At 38.9% G+C, this 22,820-nt stretch overlaps 1 pseudogene; it reads left to right on the plus strand.

The window, feature by feature from the left end:
• Window positions 1-9,376: 9,376 nt before the first annotated feature.
• Window positions 9,377-9,837, plus strand: LOC102500522 (60S acidic ribosomal protein P1 pseudogene; annotated as a pseudogene).
• Window positions 9,838-22,820: the final 12,983 nt, after the last annotated feature.

The raw sequence follows: 22,820 nt of genomic DNA on the forward strand, positions 1-22,820 counted from the left end.
CATAGCCGTTACACCAACTGCTTGTTCCCGACACACCATATTTTTGTACTGAAAGGTCACATTGTACCCCACAAATATGCACAATTACTATATGTCAATAAAAAAATCAAAACTAAACTAACAGAAGAAACCAGGGAAGAGAGAGTATGCATTCACCTATGACATCACTTGAGCACTTTGTTCCAGCTATACCTAAAAACCAGATCGATTCCTGGAGTTTTTATATACATAAGTTAAAATATCCTTTTGGGGCTTGAGAAATTTTAAGGTGTTCCTTGTCACTGAAAATGTTCTGACCTACATAACTTTCTTAGTAGAATTTTAGTAGACCCTTGGTTTATTTAAGGTTCTGTTTCTATCAAAAAGTAAAAATGGAGGGCCAGAAAGTAGTACAGTGGTTAAAGTGCTGGACTCCCAACATGGCTAATCCTGAGTCAAGTCTTAGACCTGGTGGCTTGAAAATCACACCGGACATGTGTATGCATGCCCAAGATCCCAAGGGGAGAATAGAGAAGGGACTGTGGCATGGCCATTCCCCCTGGGGGTTGAGTTCTCACTTTCCCTCTCTAACTCTCTCTCTCTGGAAACACACACACCCTATGGAAATACCTAAAAAAAAATTTTTTTTAATTTTTATTAAGTAAAAATTGCCAGGTACCTGTGAGGAAGAAATAGGAAACATGAGAGCAGACTTAGAGTTGGCTTCTAAAATGGCCCATCTATTAATAAAAAGACCCTGAGGATGACTTAAAGAAGCATCCATGCCAATATCCAGGTGTACAAAACACAAAAAGATACATACTAAGCACACTAAGACCTCTGGATCCTAACCTGACCCTCCAGTGGTAAAGACAAGGTAGATCTAGGATGAACAAATAAATATGTATTTCTATCAAATTTTCTGGTGATGCTGATGCAGCTGGTTCAGGGATCACACTTTGAGAACCATTACTTTTTCATTAGCAATGTATTAATAAACACAAAGGTAGAATACGAAAGTTTTAAGAGTAGTGTGAGAGAGGGGGGCCAGAAGAAGCAGGAAAAACCCCAGATCCTATTCTCCATCTCTGGGAATGGTTCCAATACTCAGGGAGGGCCTCTAGGAGTCACACTTGTGCCACTTGACTGTCTCTTGTTCAGAGGTGATCTATGTTGGGCCAACTTAATGGTTTTCCCCAAGAACTTGAAACTTAAAAGGAATAAAAATGGGTACCAGCAGTTGGCATAATGGTTACATCGCTGAACTCCCATGTAGTCAACCGTGGTTTGAGTCCCAGACCCGGTGGCTTAAACTCACACCGGGTGCATGTGCATGCATGCCCAAGATCCTGAGAGGAGAATGGAGGAGAAGGGATTGCAGCATGGCCATCCCTCCTGGGGGGTGATTTCTCTCTTTCTGTCTCTGTCTCTCTCTTTCTGGAGAGGGTATGCACCCTATAGCAAAAACATCTCAAAAAAAAAAAAAAGAAAAAAAAAAAAGAAAAGAATAAAGGTTCTGGAGTCAGACTGCCTGGCTTCTAACCTTTCTGCCCCAAGTGACTCATTGGCAGAATTGGGGTCATAATAATAATAACTTCATAGAGTTGCTGGGAAAATAAATTTGATTACTGATTACATTTTTGGCCCAGGGCCTAGCATGTAGTAACTGTTCAGTAGATGTTAGCTGCTGTCATCATCATTGTCATCATTCCATTCTGGAGCAGGCCTGGCTCTGCCCCCGCCCCTACTTCTATGAGTTTGCACAGTAGCCTTCCAGTTTGCTCTGTTCTCTTAAGTTATCCAGTGTGGGTTCTTATGGTTTACAATCAATGGAACTTACGTGAAATACAATTATGTAGAAAAACTGTCAGTGCTTCCACTCTCCTGTGGCATTATGGACCGCCAGGAACAGGAAATCACTTTATTATAATATAACCTGCTCTTCATTCAACAAGCATTTATGAAGTAGCTCTTAGATGGCAGGTGCTGCACCAGACCCTTTGGAGGAAACACAGATCCTGCACTGAACAAGTTTCCAGCCTGGGAAGAAATGAAAACTTGTACACGAAGAGTCAGGCTACAAGAGAGGAAATAGAGTTGGCCATTTGAAAGGCAGCAAATAAAGGTGCAATCTTTCTGCTACCATTGTGAGTAACTGGAGCTGAATCCTACAGGGAAAATATAGAAAACCAGTACAAAATTCACAGATTAGAGACATTCTGCAGCTACACTTTGAATATGTCCCATAAAAACTCATGTGTTAAGGCATTATAATGGGATTAAGATGGTGAAAACTCGATCCAGTTATTATGTCAAAAGGTGAGGCTCATTGGGAGGAGATTGGGATTAAGATCATCATGGTAGGACCTCCGTGACTTACTCCTGGTGGATTTGTAAGGAGAGACCCACACAGAACACAGACCAAGCTCTCCTGCACTCCACCATGTTGTGATGCAGCCAGAAGACCCTCACCTGAGGTGGCCCCTGGACCCTGCACCTCCAAACTGAGAGCTGAACAAATCTCTATTCTCTTAAATTAACCAGATTCAGGTATTTTCTGTTTTTAGCAATGCAACAGACTAGAATGCCAGACAAGAGGCCACCGAGCCAGGGTATGGATACATCAAAATTCATTAGTCGCTGGTTGAAGGCTGTTCCCAAGAGCCTTAATTCTCTAGCACTTGCTGCTTACTATATGGGTGCCTCTAGGAGCAAGAGAAAGCCCAGAGGCCAAAAAATCCAGCTGAAAGTTAGAAGTCAGGCCTTGCACACTAAAACATCAAGCCCAGGGAATACAAGCAGAGCACCAACAGCATCTGCCACAGTATGGTGTTTATTTACAAAGATGGAGGAACAAGCAGAAGCAACAGCTCAGGGAGCTCAAGGTAAAGATCCTCGGAGATAGGACCGAGGAACTCCAAGGGGCTGTTAAGTCTTATTGTACTATTGGACTTTTAAAAATTATATTCAAAAGCTGGCAAGTGGCATGATGGTTACAGCAACTGCACTCCCACATGACTGACCACGGTTCAAGTCCCAGACCTCATAGCTTGCTTTCTCATTTTCTTTCTCTCTCTCTGTCTCTCTCTGGTAAACTTCAAAAAAATTAACATAATGGGATAAGCAGATGGTGCAATGGTAACGTCACTGGACTCCCATGAAGTCAACTGCAGTTTGAGTTCCAGACCCACCAGCTTAAAACGCATCATGCCAGGCGCGTGTGTGTGCAAGCCCAAGATCCTGAGAGGAGAATGGAGGATAAGAGATTGAGACATGGCCATCTCCCCAAAGATGATTTTCTCATTTTCTGTCTCTCTCTCTCTCTCGCTCTTCTCTCTCTCTCTCTCTCTCTCTCTCTCTCTCTGGCAAGCACAAGCACCCTATAGCAAAAAATCTCTCTAAAATGTTCATTAATTAGTTAATGAATTAAATAATGACAGTGAATTTTTTTAATTATATACATTGATTTCTAAACATTTAATTTATAAAGAAATCAAAGGAGCCCACTGCTGCTTCACTGGGTGATTCACCATTTTCTGAAATGTGATATACACAGTAGAAGGTGGGAGCAAAGGGATGAAGACTTATTAATAATAGTAACAGTTTCGTATTTATTTTAATGTGCATTAGGAAAAAACATAACCGGTACATAAAATGCTTTCATAGCTATTAGTGCTTGCAACGATGCTGAATTCTTTATTAAATAAATAGTGCAGGTGGTATGAAAATATGACAAAAACTGTGGAGGTGGTGTTCAATGACTAGCACCTAGAAAAACATTTTCTTGGCAAATAATCATGCCAGAACTGTGACTTGCAAGTTAGCTGAAAACCTGAAGGAAATAGATATTTTCATTTTAACTATACTTTCAGAGGGGGCAGGCATTTAATTGCAGGCAGAGGGGATATCTGGCTTTTTCCAGTAGGCTTTAACACCCAATCCCCACTCTGGACATACCTCTTCACCTTCTTACCTCATCAAAACACAAACACCTAGACCAGTAGGATGCATGGGCATGAAGGAGGAAAGTTTACTATTCAAGGAAGGAGACCATTCTTCTCTGACCTGATTTCCCCTTTCAAGCCCCAAGAGAGGGTGACATCATAGAGTGATAGGAGCATAGTCGAGGACTAGGCAGAGCTGGATTCCAATGGACACCAAACCTGCCAGGAGCCTTGGACAGGTCACAGGTCACAGACCTGCTCCGGGCCATGGTTTTCTCACCAATGAAAACGACATGGATTTGACATAATGTGATGTGAATAGTCTATCTCCCAAAACCTGTAACTCCAGTCTAATCATGAGGAAAATATCAGATAATTAGTGTCCCCAGTTTATGGGACATTCTACAGATAGGCTGACCAGTCCCTCTTGAATCCGTCAAGGTAATCAAAGACAAGTCTGACTAACCGTCACAGCCAAGAGGAGCCAAAGGAGACACTTGTGACAACCAAATCTAATAAGATATTCTGGATAAGACCTTGGAACAGAAAACAAGACATTAGGTTAAAAAATTAAGGAAACTTTAATAAAATATGGACTTCGGTTAATAATAATGTCTACATAGTGATTGTGACAACTAAATCATATTGATGCAAGATGTTAATGATGGGAAAACTGACTCTGGGGTTGATGGAAACTGTACCATCTTTGCAAACTTTCTATAAACCTGAAACTGTTCTACAAAGTTTATTTTTTTTAAATGGGGCACATCTCCCTCCTTCCCAAGATTGTTAGACATTATGTGGACAGTAAGCAGCCTACAGAAGGCTTTACATAAATATTATATCCCTTTTACCTGTTGAGAGCAAAATCAAATTACAAGGAGTTCCCGTATATATCATCCTATACCCAAGTGCCTAAACCAGCTGACAATTTCATTTGGTAACACTCCAGGGTGACTCTCAGACACAGAACAGAGAGCACACAAATACCCAAGACCAGTGAGATAGCAGACCAAGGCCATACATGGTTGACAAGGAAGAATAAGCTCCTGTTCTCTTAAAATGGACAGTTTGACCTGAAGGAAGTCAGCCCCCGAGAAGGGAGGCCGTGCTGTGGCACCTCCTTCCCCAGCCTGTGCTAGGCCTGTTAGGACAAGCCTGCTGATAAGAAATGAAATCTCTGTCTTCACACAGATCTGCCACTAAACGGGAGGAAGCAGAGAAAAGCCCTCCTTCCTCCCTCCACTCTCACGATAACAAGGTTATATGAATGCTTCTGAACAATAGAAAGAGCACCGCCTCACACACACACACACACCCCACCGCCGGCACAAAGCATTGATTAGAGGCTATGGGGCTCTCTATTGAGTTTTTCTGGCCAGAATTGAGCCCAGAGCCACTTACGAGAAAGGTGGAAATCATCACCTGATTACATAAATGGATTTCTTAGCATGGCCTTGAAATTCATATTGCCGGTATAGATTCTTCAGTTGTTTGTTAGAAAGGCTTTACTCAAGGTCATTTAGATCTTTCTTCCTGCTTTTAAAAGGTGAAATCTGTCTTTTCTTTCCTTGGCTGGTAAGTACAGGAGTTCCCAGATAGCAAGGTTGGTCCTCAGACCATACCTGCCCTCACGTGCTGAAAGCAGACTGTAGCTCGGCCTCCGGGTTGGTCGGACATGGGTCTAGAGTCCAGCTCTGGCACTTACTAGCTGTGTGATGTTAGAGACAGGGAAAAGGGATGGCAGCAGGGGACATGGAGAAAGTGGTGAGTTCTGGGAGGTACTTAAAAGGTTAGGCTGCTCCTTAGGAGGGCTCTGTGCTATGATGAGAGAACTGAGATCCTGCATCTCTGGGTGTCCTGGTACTCCAAGGATAGCATGAGGCTCCAGACATTTGCCTTTAACCCTGGCAGAGCATCCTCAGCACCTCAGTTGGCTGGGAGGTGAACAGGCCTATGCAGTAATAAGACACTTAGCTGCAGCCTGTGGTGTTGCTCAGAGCCATCTCACACTTCAAAAAAACATCTCCCAGCAGGGAGACACCAAGGCAATAGACCAACCCATGCTGCAGCATTTCCCTCACTAGCTTGTCATTAAAGCAACACAGAAACAATGAGCCATACAGGAAAGACTGATCGTTAGATACTTTAATAAAATAAAGGTCTTTATAAGAAAGGATACTATTAATAAAGTTAGAAAGAAAGCCGTGGCTAAAAATCTTTGCAACTTATTTTATTGACAAAGGATCAATAACTATCACATATCGCATAAAAGGATGAAGGACTCTTTATCCTTACAAATCAATAAGAAAACAAAGACAATTAAAAAAAAAAAAAGAAGCCTGAATGTCAAATACATATATAGGTAGGTAGATAGATGCTCAAGCCCACTAATAATGATGACTCTGCAAATGTGTTTCAGTTAGGTATAGAATAAGAACAAGGATTGACTGGGCCCTGAAAAGAGTAACCAAAGATTTAAGCAAGAGAAAGCCCTTCTTATGGTTATAAATAATCTCAAGGAATGGACTAAATGATGAAGTGGAGGAAGAGAGGTCCTACCCTGTTGTCCTGCAGATACTTTCTCAGAAATAACAATTTCCTTTCTTTAAAACAAAAGAAAGAAAGAGGGGCCAGAAGATGGTGCAATAGTAAAACTCCATGCTCTATGAGGCTGACCTACATGGGTAGGTTCCTGGTTTGCTTCTAGAGACATCCCTGAGTATACAGCACAAGTACCCATGATATGGGGCTGGTTCTGGGGATGAATCACAACACTGAAGCCCTATTGTGGTGTTGTCTCCTTCTCTTTCTCTCTCTCTCCTATCTCGAAATAAATGGATAAACGAGACAGAAAGAAAGAAAAATCTGAAGTAACAATGATAAAATATAATATTTGAAAAAGTTATAATGAGCACATGAAGTTATTTTTTAAACTTTCCTGCATACTTGAAATATTTCACACTTTATGTAAATCTAACAAGTGATGAAAACACATGAAACTATGACATTACAAATAAAGACAGAGTTGAAACAAGATACAGAAGTAATTCCCATGGGGCATATACTAGGATGGGAGCAGGACAGGTCTTCCCTTCTCTTGCCAAGGCTCACCATGCACCTTGGTCGGGTTGTTCATGACCCTGTGAGGGGTTCTTTCTCCTTCCCTGTCTGGGTCCAGTTCCCAGCCCATGTTCCAACAACAATATTGATTCTGATAACAGGCTATAAAGACTGAAGTTTACATTTTCGGTATTAAGAAAGTGTGTAACTTTCAAATTAACCACGTCCTGATGTTAATAAGGATATTCATTATTCATTTAAATGTGGATACCGGGAAAGGCCATGACTTCAGTTCTTATCATCTATTTCAGATTGTTTTTCAGACTGTTTCGGTAAAAAGGCTTTCATTTAAATTCCCCTAGTTTTGGCTTTGTATTCTGATTTTTTTTTTTTAATTCACTGTGAAAGAAAATCAGTATAGGTTAGGGCAAAGATAATTATATTACTTTCCAAATGTCAAGGATTAGTGCTTTTGTATTCTGTGAGATATCTGATCACAGCAACTTGTGCTTCTTTGTGATAGCAATTAAGTGCAAGATGCAAGAACCTATAATTTTAGGCTTGAAGTTGACTTGAGTGAGTGAAAATATTTATTTTGCCTTTGCTCTTTCTGTGGACTCACATAATGAATTAAATGCAGGGCCCTCTTTCTTGATTATCGTTTTAGAAAGAAATTGTCATGCCTCATTACTCATTTTCAAAAAGAGATGATAGCGTACTTTATTATAGGATTTTTATGTATTGCTAATGTCTAGAAAACTCAGCAGATTAATTTTCTCTATAGAAGGTGAAATTGATTAAGTGAATTGGACATCAATAAAAGCCCATCAATTATGACCTGAAAACTTTATAAAAGAAGCAAACAAAGACCCAACGGGAAAAATATAAATCTATCACCAGGGCTATAAAATTATATCCTGAGGTGTATCTAAGATTGATCTAAGAACCATGGTATTCAGGAGTAATTTTAAGATACTAGGTAGTATAAATTGCCTAGAGGAGGTAAAAGACATGAAAAATAACTAAAAATGTATTCTGAGATTTTTAAAGAATGTCTAAATTAAAGAAGATAAATTATTTATAGGCATTTAAAATCCAGGCATAAATAAGGTTCAGGTATAAGTTTTGAAGCACCTCTGATAAGATATGACCTCAGTAATCACACAAAATGTGCTGAACCTTAGGAAATTTTGTAGTGGAAGATTCCTATTGTTTGGATAATGGTTTACTCCTGAAGGTTCATGTTTTAGAGTTTGGTTCCCAGTGTAATGACTTTGGAAGGAGGCCTGTGTGGTGATAATTGGATCATGGAGGCATCAGCTTCATGAATGGATTATTGCTGTCTCTCAATAAACCTAGTGGGTTCTAGGTCTGGTGAGAAAAGGGTTAGTTCTCTCAAGATCAAGAGCAGGTTATTGTAAAAAGAAAATGGGAGACAGCTGGTGGTGTAAAGGTTAAGGCAACTGGACTGCACATAGCCAACTGTACAGTTCAAATTCCAGACCCAGCTTGTAAAACATGCTGAGTGCATGTGCTTGCATCCTCAAAATCCCAAGAGGGAAATGGATAAAAAAGGATTATAGTATGGCCAACTCCCTGAGGGGAGAGGGGGTGCTTTCTTGCTTTCCCATTCTCTCTGTCTCTGGTGAGCATACTCACCTTATACCACTATACCACCAAAAAAAGGAAAAAAAATTACTGCCCTTAGGACTCCCTCTCTCTCCTTCAGCATGAACTAGCCATCTGCCCTGCCTCTGTCAGCCACGGTATGATGCCAGCCCATGACTTTGGCTGGCCACCAGAATCATGAGTCAAATATTAGAATAAAAGAATAGAATATCTCTATTCTTTATAAATCACCCAGTTTCAGGCATTTCTATAAGCAACTCAAAGGTCATTGGACTTGATGCCTAGAGACACTGGCTCCAGTGTTCTTTAATGAAGACAACAGAGAAACCCACAATGTCTGTTCACCCAGCATGCTTTCCACCTGCTATCCTTGAAAGCCTCCTTCCTTCCTTCCTTCCTTCCTTTCTTTCTTTCTTTCTTCCTTCTTCTTTCTTTCTTTCTTTCTTTCTTTCTTTCTTTCTTTCTTTCTTTCTTTTTGTAAGACAAACCCTTCAGTGCTACGTATTGACAAACTCAAGAATGAACAATTCCAAAATATGCCAAATTGGCATATGAATTATTTCTGAAATCACCCTGAGGAATTGTAGCTGCAGAAAAGGCCATTTGACCAGTCTTTTCTGACATATAGCAAGCCGTAAAGATTTCTCTGGAAGGAGTGTCCTTCCATAACAGGACAAGAAACTACCCTTTATCACTGGAAGGCTGAAAACTCAGGCTGCAATTAACTTGAACAAATATACTCCAACAACCCCTTTGCTCACATGACACCAAGGTGCTTAGTCCTTCTGAGGAGACCAACGCAAGGTTGGGGTAAAGTCCTCACTTTATGTGGGGGACTAGCACTATCCAGCAGTACCCACTGTGGTCCGCACCATGGCTTCCAGTCTGAGCTCACCTACATCTACTTGGCTCTCATCCCGTACGAGGATGAGGTGAATGTGAGACTGTCACAGAGGATAAGATCAATGCACACATTAGAGCAGCTGATGTAAATGTAGAATTTCTTGACCTAGCTGGTTTACAAAGGCCCTGGTCAATGTCAATATTGGGAATCTCATCTGAAATACAGGGGCCAGTGGACCTACACCAGCACCTGCTGCTGCACCTGCACGGGGTCCTGGCCCTCTACTGCCATTGCCCCTGCTGAAGAGAAGAAAGTCGAAAAAAGAAAAAAGAATCTGAGGAATCTGATGATGACAGGAGCTTTGGTCTTTTTGACTAAAACTCTTTTGTAACATGTTCAGTAAAAAGCTATTCCCCCTCAAAAGTTATTTGAGGGAATACATATATATATATATATGTGTGTGTGTGTGTGTGTGTGTGTGTATATATTATATATATATATATAAAGCTAGTGGAGGATAAGAATATGTGTGTGTGTGTATTCTTATCCTCCACTAGCTTAATATGCCTCTTCACATATTTCTTAGTGACACCCCTGGAATTTACTACTCTAGTCTGGAGATCCCTTTCATTTTTTCAGATTTATCTTTCTTTATTTAAGAAGTATAAAAGCATACTGATTTGGACACTTCCTTAAGTCACACTCTTGTAGAGATCCCCATGTACATGTAAAACTATCTTTTTTTTTTTTTTGGAGAGGTTTTTTTCGCTATAGGGCGCGTGCACTCGCCAGACAGACAGAGAGAGACATAGAGACAGAAAGCGAGAAATCACCCCCCATGGGGAATGGTCACGCCGCAATCCCTTCTCCTCCATTTTCCTCTCGGGATCTTGGGCACGCACGTACATGCACCCAGCGTGAGTTCTAAGTCACCGGGTCCGGGACGCGAACTGCGGTCGACTACGTGGGAGTCCAGCGACATAGCCATTACGCTAACTGCTGGATCCTGTAAAAACTATCTTTTTTTTAGAGAAACATTTTTGCTATAGGGTGCAAGTGCTCACCAGAGAGACAGACAGATAGCAAGAAATCACCTCTCAGAGAGGGGATGGCCACCCCGCAATCCCTACTCTTCCATTCTCCTTTCAGGATTTTGGCCATGCACAAGCATCCAGCATGAGTCCTGGCAGGTCTGGGACTCAAACCACAGTCAACTATGTGGGAGTCCAACGACGTAACCATTTCACCATCGCTGGTCTCATGTACAACTATTAATAGTAAAATATGTATACTTTTCTCTTGTTAACCTGTCTTGTGTTCATCTGGTTTCCAGATTCAGTTGGAAAAACCCACATAAGATCTAAAAAATCGGGGTAAAGGTGATGGTTAGCGCTCCCCTGCAGTAGCTAATGTTTGGTCCTTCAAACCTAATCACCCTTCCCTGCTTTGTATTAGCATCTCCTTATCATTTTGGCTTTCAGTCAGGCTTGCCCAATGGGCATTACCAGTAGGAGAACCAAAGGCAGGAAGAAAGTGAAGTTGGGAGGTCTGTTGCCTAGCTTCTTACCTGTCAGGTTAGAAGGCAAATGCCCCGGGGGCCTAGCAGCAGCCCCAAGTGCTGCATTATCCCTTGCTGGTCTCCCTAAATCCTCTTCTATACCTCTGAAACTAACCCATTTATTACACTCCTCTCGAATTACCCATAGTGACTGTGCCATCCACTTGCTACTGAGATCTGGCTAATACCCTTCCTGGGCCCTCCACACCCAATCCCACCAATGATTCTGCCCTGGAAGCCCTAGACTGAGATCACCCAAACAGCTGGTGATCCACATAAAAACAAAGTACCTCCTTCTTGATTGCTGTAAGCAAGCAAGAGATGCATTTAGACCTGCCTGTGGGAAGAAAATTCTGGCAGCAGAGTACAGAAAGATTAGGAAAAAGGCAGAACTGGAGACAGGGAAATTGGTTTTATTTTCATTTTGTTTTGTTTTGTTTTGAGGCCTATTACATGCCAAGTACTATACTACGTCTTGGGACTATAAACATGAACAAAACTAGTGGAGTCCACCATCCAGACAACTCGTTGATTCTTGAGTATTATTACCACCTTGAATTGGATTGGACCTCATCTGGGACACTGACACCAGCCACAAAGTTATTCCTGATTTAACAGTCCTATGCAAAAGTTTCTGATTTACTTTCCTTTAGATAGACCAGGATATTCCAATTCTGGAATTGCCATCCTTCTGGCTGAGTTATTACAGGAGCAGTGCATTGTCTAACTTAATCTTTACGGCAGTCAGAGAAAGAAGGTTCTGTTATCATCCCTGTTTGACAGAAGAGGAAACTAAGGCCCAAGTGCACACAACCAGAAAGTGGTAGGGCTGGGTGCAAACTCAGGTCATTCGCACTTCTATAGCCCCCGGGCCCGGGACACGAACCGCGGTCGACTACGTGGGAATCCAGTGACATAGCCATTACGCTAACTGCTGGTTCCCTGTCTAACTTAATCTTTACGGCAGTCAGAGAAAGAAGGTTCTGTTATCATCCCTGTTTGACAGAAGAGGAAACTAAGGCCCAAGTGCACACAACCAGAAAGTGGTAGGGCTGGGTGCAAACTCAGGTCATTCGCACTTCTATATCCTTCATCTTGATCTCTTAGTCCATACTGCTTCTCCCAACTTTTTTGGAAAAATCACTATAAATCGCCAAGGAATGGTTTTGTCAGAAAATGGGAAATGTCAATTATATTCATACTTCAGGGAACATCAAAATTAAGAGTCATGCACATTGTCAATTATCAAGCTGAGCTGTTATTCATTTCATTCCAGGATATTATCACACACATCTCAACAAAGGGTTCCTACTATGGAGTGCTAGAATGGTCTGGTGAGAATCTAATCTATTTTCAATTGAATCCAGAATATCATGGTGACAGCTGGAGGCTCCCTGGTTCAATCAGGTATCAGCACTTAGTGTTCAGTCAGCACTTCATTATCATTAGTTATGACTGAGCTACAGCACGCTTTTTAATGAAGTGCATAGAATGTTCTCTTGATCATTTGCATTTGCCATCAAACCATGGAATTGTGAAGCACAGCACACTTGAGTTTTAGTAAGATGTGTGCATTTAGCATTGATTAGAGCAGCCTATTCTGCACCTGTTTCTCATCAGACAGGACAGGAACTCACGGGCTTCTCTGAGGAAATCGAAGGATAACATTTGCTGCATTAAAAGAGTGCTCACTTTGTTCAGATGTGCCACAGTTATGATTTAAGACATTAAGTCTCAGGAAGAGAGAAGAAAATAGGTCCAATTCAGAAAGTGGAAAAAGATGTCTTAGATATTCGCCTTGCAAATAATGAAAGTTCTTTGAAAGGACACTAGACTATGAGTGCTATTATACTCTCATACAACTGCTGGCCATTTTCATTGTCTGTGCTGAAACCTTGGAATACCTGGAAGGCACAAAAACAGAACCAGGAAATATGAAAAACTGAGTGCTTGTGCTAAGTCAATAGATCAGCAAACAGAGAAGACACTCTAATGGACATTTGCACACACGTGCACGCACACATACATAAAAACACACTCATTTGCTAATCAAAGATCTCTCTAGAGGAGTGAGTCAGAATCCAAAAGAGCGAACTGAAGTTGGGCACCCTCCCAGAGTCACGGGTCTGAAATAAAAAAGGCACATGGAATCAGAATGGATGGCAAAAGGTGGTTTAAATTCTCTACAAGGTCAAGACCAAAGTAAGGTGTTCAGAGAACAAACGTGAGTTAGCAGTACTAAGGAGACCGACTTCTAAAGTAAAATTTAAAAAAAAAAAAAAAAATCTGTATTAGTCAAAAAGCTTCTCTTATTTCTTAGGGCTTGGATCCGAGGCAAATAAACCTGCCAAGTAAGGAGCATGGAGACTTGAAATGTGGCTTCAAGCTGAGGTCACTCCATAGTTGCTGCCTCTTTCTCCTGTTACTCTGATCCCAGGGACCCTTAAACTCTTTCCTTTCTCTCCCTCAGCACCATATTAGATTATCCACACTGGCCATCTACAAGAACCTAATTAACTGGCTATTCGGTGCTTTATGCCTCTCTAGGCCAAGTGCACACAGCTTACAACTAATCTTTACCCTATTCATTCCACTCAGAGTTTCAGGCCTAAAGTCAGACATGTATTCACAGATATGTATATGTCAGCTGAACTTGCTATTGAAAGGAGATTATTTAAGAAATTTTTGGGACCACAGTTAGCATAATGGCTATGTTGCTGAACTCCCATGTAGTTGACTGTGGTTCAAGCCCTGGACCCAGTGGCTAAAACTCACGCTGGGCACGTGTGCATGCATGCCCAAGATCCTGAGAAGAGAATGGAGGAGAAGGGATTATGACGTGACCATCCCCCCTGGGGGGGGTGATTTCTCACTTTCTGTTTCTCTGTCTCTCTCTGTCTTTCTGGCAATCACAGGCACCCTATAGCAAAAACCTCTCAGAAGAAAACAGAAAAACACAAAATTTTGTGAATCAATAAAATGTGGGGGAAAAAAGAAATGGAAAACAATTGTAGACACCAGAGATAGTGTGGGAGGAGGGTGGGAAATGGCAGAGGGTGAGAAATGGGGGGATTAATTAAAAATTTTTAAAAACTTTAAAAAGAGATAAAACAAAACAAAACAAACTAATCTTTTAAACTTTACCCTATAAAGTTTTCAGGACCTGCAGATGGTATAATGGTTATGTCGCTGGACTCCCACATGGTCGACTGCAGTTCGAGTCCCAGACCCAGCAGCTCGAAACTCACTCCAGTCACATGTGTATGCATGCCCAAAATCCCAAGAGGAGAATGTAGAAGAAGGGATTGCGGCATGGCCATTTCCCTGGGGCGGGAGGGAGATTTCTTACTTTCTGTCTCTTTGTCTCTCCGGAGTGCACATGCCCTATCACAAAGATCTCTCTAAAAAAAAAAAAAAAAGAAAAGAAAAGAAAAAGAAAAAAGAAAGTTTTCATTATGATCTATCTGAAATAACTTGCAAGGGTTTGTCAGTTACTGTGTCAGGAAAATTTAACACTAACAGAAGCTGAGTATAGGTTACAAAAGGAAAGGAATTATCCTTTAAATAATAAATTAATGAAATCAAAATACTACTTTAGACCATCAAAAAGAAGTCAGGTTTTGCCTGTCTTTACATTCTTCAATTTATATCCAAAGCAATGACTATATTCTATATTATAGGATATTTTACGGAACTATCTTCATTGTTGAAAAAGATCAACAATTACAGTGACTAAAATGTAAATGTAGCCACTAGAATAGAAATGAAATAAGTCTTGCCTATTACAATATCTAGAATTTTCCATATGCCTGTTCTACTGTGGCTGGCAAGGGCATTGGTTCCTTATCAACCCCAAATCAGACAAGATCTAGAGATGACTTGTCAACAGCTAGATAAGCTAAAAAAATGATAAAAATGACTGATTTTATTAATGTAAATATTAGGAATCTCCAAAAAAAATTATACCTAATGTGAAGAGGGAGAGCTTTTAACTAAACAATTGCATTCAGCTTTGTTAAAGATAGTAAGGAAAATATGATCAATGTATAGTAAAATCAATAAATAACTCCAATACACAGTAAGCCCTATGTTGCATTGAGATTACTTTTCAAATAAGATTTCCATTTCTAGAGTACCTTCTAAGAGATGCACTAGGGAACTCTATAAAAAAAAAAAATCTGTTGCAAGATGACAATAATTCTGTAAGCTGATGCAAAGCCACAAATGTAATTTTAAGCTTAACACAGTAATGAAATTTTAAACACAATGAAGCAAAATGACTACTTGTTTCCCATGCACTTTTTCAGGACATCTTCTTTGTCTCCAACCTTCCTTTCAGCCCAACATCTGACTCTTTGGTAATGTGCCCCCAACACCTGTGATAATCACCAGAAATATTCACAACTATTACGCATCTCTTAGTGCAGAAATTTCTACCTGAAGAATGTAGGGGTCTAAGGATCTTTCTTTTCAGTGGAGGAAATAAGGATAGGGAGAATCCTTTCTGAAATTAAGCTCTGAGATCCAAAACTTAAACCTACTCTAGGCTTAGTTATAAACATTTTTTTTCCTGTAACTATGAAGATTGTGCTATCTTCTGGCATCTCAGCAACCTATTGGCTTCATAAAATGAGAGTTCTCCAGAGGTCAAGTGCAGTAAACTCCTAGCATTCACTCCAAAATTTAAGTAATTATAAATAATATGTGGAATGCCCCATATGTTCCAATGACATTTGTCCATGATTTGAATGTCTTTGCCATTATAATGCAAGAAGGTTCCCAATTCAGTCACACAAAATGTGCAAATTAGAACCATGAAAATCAAGTCTGTCAGTTCTTGAAGGCCAAATAGTATCTTTCCACTGCAAGATAATATCGCTGATCCTCTTAATATAAATGACTTTTTGCTTCTCTCTCTCTCTCTCTCTCTCTCTTTCTCTCTCTCTCTCTCTCTCTTTTTTTTTTTTTAAGAGAGAAAGGCTTTTGCTAGAGGGCACATGCTCTGACCAGAGAGACATATAGAAACAGAAAGTGAGAAATCACCCTTAGTGTCCATGCCGCAATCCCTTCTCCTCCATTCTCCTCTCAGGATTTTGGGCACATATGCACACAGGCCCAGGGTGAGTTTTAAGCCACTGAGTCAAGGACTCATACAGCAGTCAACTACATGGGGATCCAGTGATGTAACCATTATGCCATCTACTTCCAAGTCCCACTTCTCTTTAATGTTTGGCTTATGTGAGCACCCAGAACTGTTTTCTCATCTTCCTACATTGTAACTTATGCTCAAATCACTGCTGCCCATATTCTGTGGCCCTATTATATTTTTAATATACTCATTAGTCATCTAGTGAAACAATCCTATTAGGCCTCTTCTCTGTGCTGAGATATTATATGTTTGGCTATTTTAGGAGTGACAATGCTATCGGGTTGGCATAAATATATTTTTGACTGATACAGCTTCAAATTTTAGCCTGTCATTTGCTTAGCTTGACAGTTTGTCAACTCTTCCAAATGCAGCTGATCAGCGCTTCTTCGCTTTAGGATTCTGTAATTGGTTAGGATATACCTCAGTAATTTTAAGCACCTGCCTCACCTCCTGGTGTAGAAAAACTCATAAACCACTCAAGAGCTCTAAACAATTCTGCATTCACTGTGCCGCCTACTTCACTGTGAGGATAAACAGCCTCTCTCCACTCCGTTTAACACAAATCAGTGACACATCTCAAGGTTTACTGCTCCAGGTACTCTTATTCCCTACTTCACATGCACAGCCTGCTTAAGAGCAAGCTGAGCTATCTATTTAAAGGCTTTAAGTGACTTATTTACCTTTACCCTTTTGGGGCAATGATTCAGTATTTTTCTTAGGAGCCAAATGCATTCCAAGAAACTGATTTTTTTTTCCTCCCTTTGAATGTGAGATAAATGTCTCTCTTGGGCTCAGATTAAATTCGAACTCTTCCAAGTGGAATACCAAGAAAGTTTGGAGCAGAATGTTTAAAAGCCATATGGAGAACATCTAGAAGTAAAGAAAATAAATTAAAGTATGCGAAAACAAGACTTATAAAAGGATAAATGAACTGAGACAAAAGGGTGAGAAGGGAGTCCCTTATGCTACCTGTCTTGCTAATGCAAAAATGTCAAGTGCTTATAAACATTCATTTGCAGACTTTTTTAGGGTCTATTTAGAAGTTTTCCTGTCCTAGGATCATACCAGCATTGTCATTGATCTCAAAGGTGTGTTGAATTCCCCCAAGTTTACATAAGTTTACAATCATGTGAGAGGCTCTAAGGCAATGTGATTATTGCCCTCAAGGGCAAAAATTTTAAGGAGTCCAAAATTTAGAATGATCTCATATGTGAGTCCAAAACTTTAGAGTTATCACATTTATGACCAATTACAAATAAAGTCTTCACACCTAACTATAAATAGTGAGTGAAGATACTAAGGATAACAAAGGAAAGATGTCATCCTTCATGTTCTAAAATCCATCACTAAAATATAGACATGAACCAAGTCATGTGTGCTGAACTTCAACTCTGTACAAGACAGTATAGACAGTCACCTTAGGTTGTTTGTTTTTTATGTGTAAAGATTACCTAAACATTCTTCATATTGATACTGCCCCTCTGAAGCAATAACAAGCTCAATGCCAAGCATATATTAATAATTAGTGCACAATAAGTGCATTTTTGAATAAATAAGATGAATACTTAAGTGGCACACATCTGATTAATAATTAATTATGTTAAAATTGCCACAATGCAAATTTTAGAATGACAAACAGACCATTCTGACCAAATAACAAAACTATATGAAGTTAAATGCTTTGTTCAGAAACTTCCCCAGCACTTTTTTCCTAGTGTTTCATTCTTCAGAATCATTTGGGAAAACTAATTAGACCAAAGCCATCGGAAACCTAATGTATAAACTCCCAGTTAAATATTGCAAAGAATAAGCATTTTGTATTTTACTCTTTACCTTGAAACTTACCCAAAAAATTTTATAAGAAGAACAAAAGAGAAAGTGATGAAGAAGAGCAAGAAGGACAACAGGAACAGATTCCATTGTCAATGAAACAAGGTAACAGCCAAAAGCCCAAAATACAAAATCAGGAGAGCTACCAAATACTGTAAAGTAGGCCAAAATTATGCAGGACTCTGAAAGTTAATGCATAATGCCTCAGATCCATACCATTACATAAATCTCTCCAAAAGCATTACTGAAATATTAACCCATGGGTCACCAAAATGGGAAGGGCCTGGCAAGCCTTGCAAGAAAAAAGAAATGACAATCCTGTAGATTCTCAGTAGGTCAATGCAGAATGGCAGGATAGAGAAAGCTGAAGGGGAAATCATGTGGTATGCTATTCTGACCGTGACCCCGCCTCTGACCAAGGGTTGTTCTTCCAGAGGGCCAGGAAATGAGAGAGGAACTGAAGGGATATCATCTATATCATGACTGAGAAGGTCTGTGACCTACAGATCTTCACGTTAAGTACCGAAGGTAAAAGATAAACATGTCCCCAGAACAAAAATACTAACCAACTTGGTGTCCACATATAAAAACAGTCTTTAAGTAAGTCGTGAATAGCCCTAGTTTACTTCCTTGCTTGCTCATCCATTTCTATTCTTTAGCATGCATATGGCAAAGAAAGAGATGTCTACATTTAAAAATGAGTAGTAAACAGAAAGAAATCAACACAGAAAAACAAAAGATAAGGAGGGTGAAGAATTGTAGAGTTAAAGGAGAAGAAGGCAAGGTAAGCTGGTAATGAACATATATGAGAAGGGGAATTGGCTTGGAAAACAGGACTTTAGGGAAAAAAAATCACTATATAAATTCAAAACATGACAGAGTCTAGTCTCTATAGAAAGAACTCAACAAGACATATAAGAGAAAAAAAAGAAATAGGCAGTTGGAGAAAATGAAGAGCAATCTGGTGACAGAATTCAGAAAAAATGAAAAAGATCTCATCATAGAGATCTTTATAAGAGCTACATTAGAAACCATAAAGAGAAAGTAAGTGTGACTGAGAGCACAGAAACATAAAGGACACATAGGAATTTTTATTTTTCAAAAGAAACAAAGATATAAAGAGAGAGATCGGAGAGAGAGAAGAGAATAGAAAAAAACAAAGACTCAAAATTTACATCACCCAGTAAACTACCCCCACTAACAAGCAAAAAGATTTGAATAGAAAAAATGACCAAAGATACTAGAGATTAAAATTAATACTAATATTTTTCAATTGTGAATTTTTTTAAAAAAATTTCATTTGAAAGTCCAAGGGTCAACAGATGTTCCTCTAAATGAAGAGAAAGAAATGTTGATGTACAGAAAGGAATGAAGTATAGCAGCAAAGGTAATTACGTAAGTAAATACAAAAGACTACATTTTCTCCTCTTGATTTTCTTAAATGTTCTAAAGAGATGGTTTAAAGCAAAAAAACAATAGCATTGTAAGTTATGAATGATAATAATAAAGAAGTAAGAAGAAATTAGACAAAATTGAAAAAGCGTTCATGATAAAAATTTTCAGTACACTATGAATAGAATTTTCTCAATTTGATAAAGGGTATTAACAAAAACCAACAGCTAACAACATTCTTAGTGGTGAAATAATAAATAACGTCTTCCTAATATTAGTAGCAAAGTAAGGATATTTGCTATCACTTCTATTTAATATTGCACTAAAAGTTCTAGCCATACATTAAGAAGATAAAAACAAATTGGGACCAGCAGTTAGCATAATGACTATGTCGCTGAACTCCCATGTAGTCAACAGTGGTTCGAGTCCTGGACCCGGTGGCTTTAAACTCATACCAGGCACTTGTGTGTGCATGCCCAAGACCCCTAGAGGAGAATGGAGGAGAAGGGATTGTGGCGTGGCCATCCCCCCCAGGGGGGAGGGGGTGATTTCTTGTTTCTATCTCTCTGTCTCTTTCTGTCTTTCTGGTGAGCGCACACGCCCTATAGCAAAAAAAAACTCTAAATAAAAAAAGAAGATAAAAACAAATAATAGGCAGAAGGATTGAAAAAGGAGAAGTGAAACTGTCCTTTTTTGTAGACGACATCATTCTGTCCATAGAAAAACCCAAAAAACTTTATTTAAAATATTACTATAATTAACAATGAATATAGAAAGAGTCTAGAATAAAAGATTAATATTATAAATACTTACCTTCATATATAAGCAAAAAAAGAAAAATGAATTTTTTTGAGAGGTTTTTGCTATAGGGCGCATGCGCTTGCCAGACAGACAGAAAGAGACAGAGAGACAGAAAGCGAGAAATCACCCCCCAGGGTGGATGGCCATCCCCAATCCCTTCTCCTCCATTCTCCTCTTGGGATCTTGGGCACGCACACACACGCACCCAGCGTGAGTTTTAAGCCACCAGGTCCGGGATGTGAACCGCGGTCGACTACATGGGAGTCCAGTAACATAGCCATTACACTAACTGCTGGTCCCAGAAAAATGAATTTTTAAAATGCCATTTGCAATAGCATCAAAATTTATAAGATATATAGGAAAAATTTAATCAAAGATACACAACCTGTATACATTGAAACTTTAAAATATTGCTGGAGAAATTAAAAAGGCCTTGGGGCCAGCAGGTTGTATGTTGGTTAAGGCGCTGGATTCCCACATGACCAACTGCAGTTTGAGTCCCAGACCTAGCAGCTTGCTCTCTAGTATTCTCTTCTCTTCTCTCTCTCTCTCTCACACACACACACAGACACACACACATGCACACATGCCCTGTAGTGGATTAAAAAGTAATAATAATGATAATTAAAATTAAATAAATCATTATTTTAAAAGAATTTAAAGAGGCCTAAATGAATAGAGGAATATACCATATTCATGGATATAAAAATCTCAAAGCTGTAAGATGTCAATTCTCTCAGATTGACCTACAGAGTTAGTACAATCCAAATGCAAATTCCAGCTTTGTACAAATTAACAAGTTGTTCCTATAATATACCATACAGTAAAACTCTTCTGAACACCATTTGGTATCTGTTTCAGGCCTGACAAGGTACAAAGGCTGGACTTCTGCATAATTGGTCTTGATAAGAGCCCATACTCCAGTGGCTGCTACTGCAAAGTCATGCTGACACAAGAAGTCGCAGATAAAGACCCAGAGCTAGTACTGGGAGGTCTAACTCCCTAGAGAGGGATCTAAAAGACCTACCAAATGTTTCATATATGCTTATCCCACTAAGCCTATCTCTTCTGCATATCAGTCACACATACAGTCTCTCAGAACAGCTTGATTGCCTTATAAGAAACCTATCCCTCCTGGCAGGCCAAGGCATCTCCCGCTTCAGACCATGGGCCCTCTTTCTCTCAGTAAATCTTCTTTTTTTTGAGATGATGTCTCCTGAGTCTTACTCCAGAATAGCCAAAACAATTTAGAACAAAAGGACAGAGAGTACTTACACTACTTTCTTTTGAAACTCATTATAATTTTACTGTAATTAAGACTCTAGTATTAGTATGATAGATATACAGATCAGTGGAATAGTGCCCAAAGATGGATCTACACACACATATAACTGATTTTGATAAAGGTGCCAAGGTAATTCAATGGGAAAATAAAATTTTTTTAACAAATGGCACTGGAACTTAACACCTATATGAAAAAAATGAACCTTAACCGACACTTACACCATATATAAAAATTAATTTGAAATTGATGATAGATCTAAAAGTAAAAGCTAAACCATAAAGCTTCTAGAAGAAATCTTCATAATCTTAATGTAGCCAATCAATTCTTATAACATAAAAGTACTACTACAAAAAAATTAATAAACTTTATCAAAATTAAAGCTATATGTTTTCAAAAAACACGATTAAGAAAATGAAAAAGCAATACCAGGAGGAAATATTGGCCAAAAATGAAAAATCATCTTTTAATTCTAAGATGTAAAAATTGACAATATACATTTATAATAATTTATAATAATTATGAACTATGCCTAATATAAAGTACATATTTACATATTGGGTCATCAGAAAAGTCATGATGTATTTTTCCATGTTTTTCTACACAAAAATGCATCCTGACTCTAATATCAATGTATAGCTTTTCTTACTTTATATTATTTATTCTATATTATCTATAATTATGAAGATGACATATAAATATCACATGGAATAGACTATCCATTATTTATTCTTACACAACACAAAGTTAATACAGTTATTTTTTGTCCAAATTCTGTTTCAAATTAACTGTGCCAAAAAAATGAAGATAAATGAAAGTGAAAGTATAAAAGTACAGATTCATGTGCCATATGCATAAACACAAGCCTCTGAAAATGCACAACTGTTTTACATTTCTTCAGTGGTGGTAAATGTGTTGCTTAGTCAGTGATTCACACTCAATTAGAGTGTAAATTCTTAGCATCATTAAAAGTATATTCAAATGATTATTCATTAAAAGTATATTCAAATGATTATTCACATTTAACGCATAATTTGGAAAAAGGATTATGGAAAAATATTGCTGTTGCTTAAAATCTACACACAAAGTACAACTGCCTTACAAAACATTGTTCCTTAACTTTCCACTTTAAGTGCTGGGCATTAACTTAACAGAATGAATTGTGTTTAACAATAAAGTAATAATGGTTGCCATTCCAGAATCGCCAAACAGTTATGACTTTGACTGCATTTACGTATCTTAAAAAATAATAATCATTATCCTCATTTTCCACATGGTAACTTTCATTCTATGTTAAGTGCTTTAAATTCATACTCTCTTCTTCCAACCTCTGCATTTCTCTTTGACAA

Source organism: Tupaia chinensis, unplaced genomic scaffold (assembly GCF_000334495.1).
Source record: "Tupaia chinensis unplaced genomic scaffold, TupChi_1.0 Scaffold000113_1, whole genome shotgun sequence".
Taxonomy (NCBI): domain Eukaryota; kingdom Metazoa; phylum Chordata; class Mammalia; order Scandentia; family Tupaiidae; genus Tupaia; species Tupaia belangeri.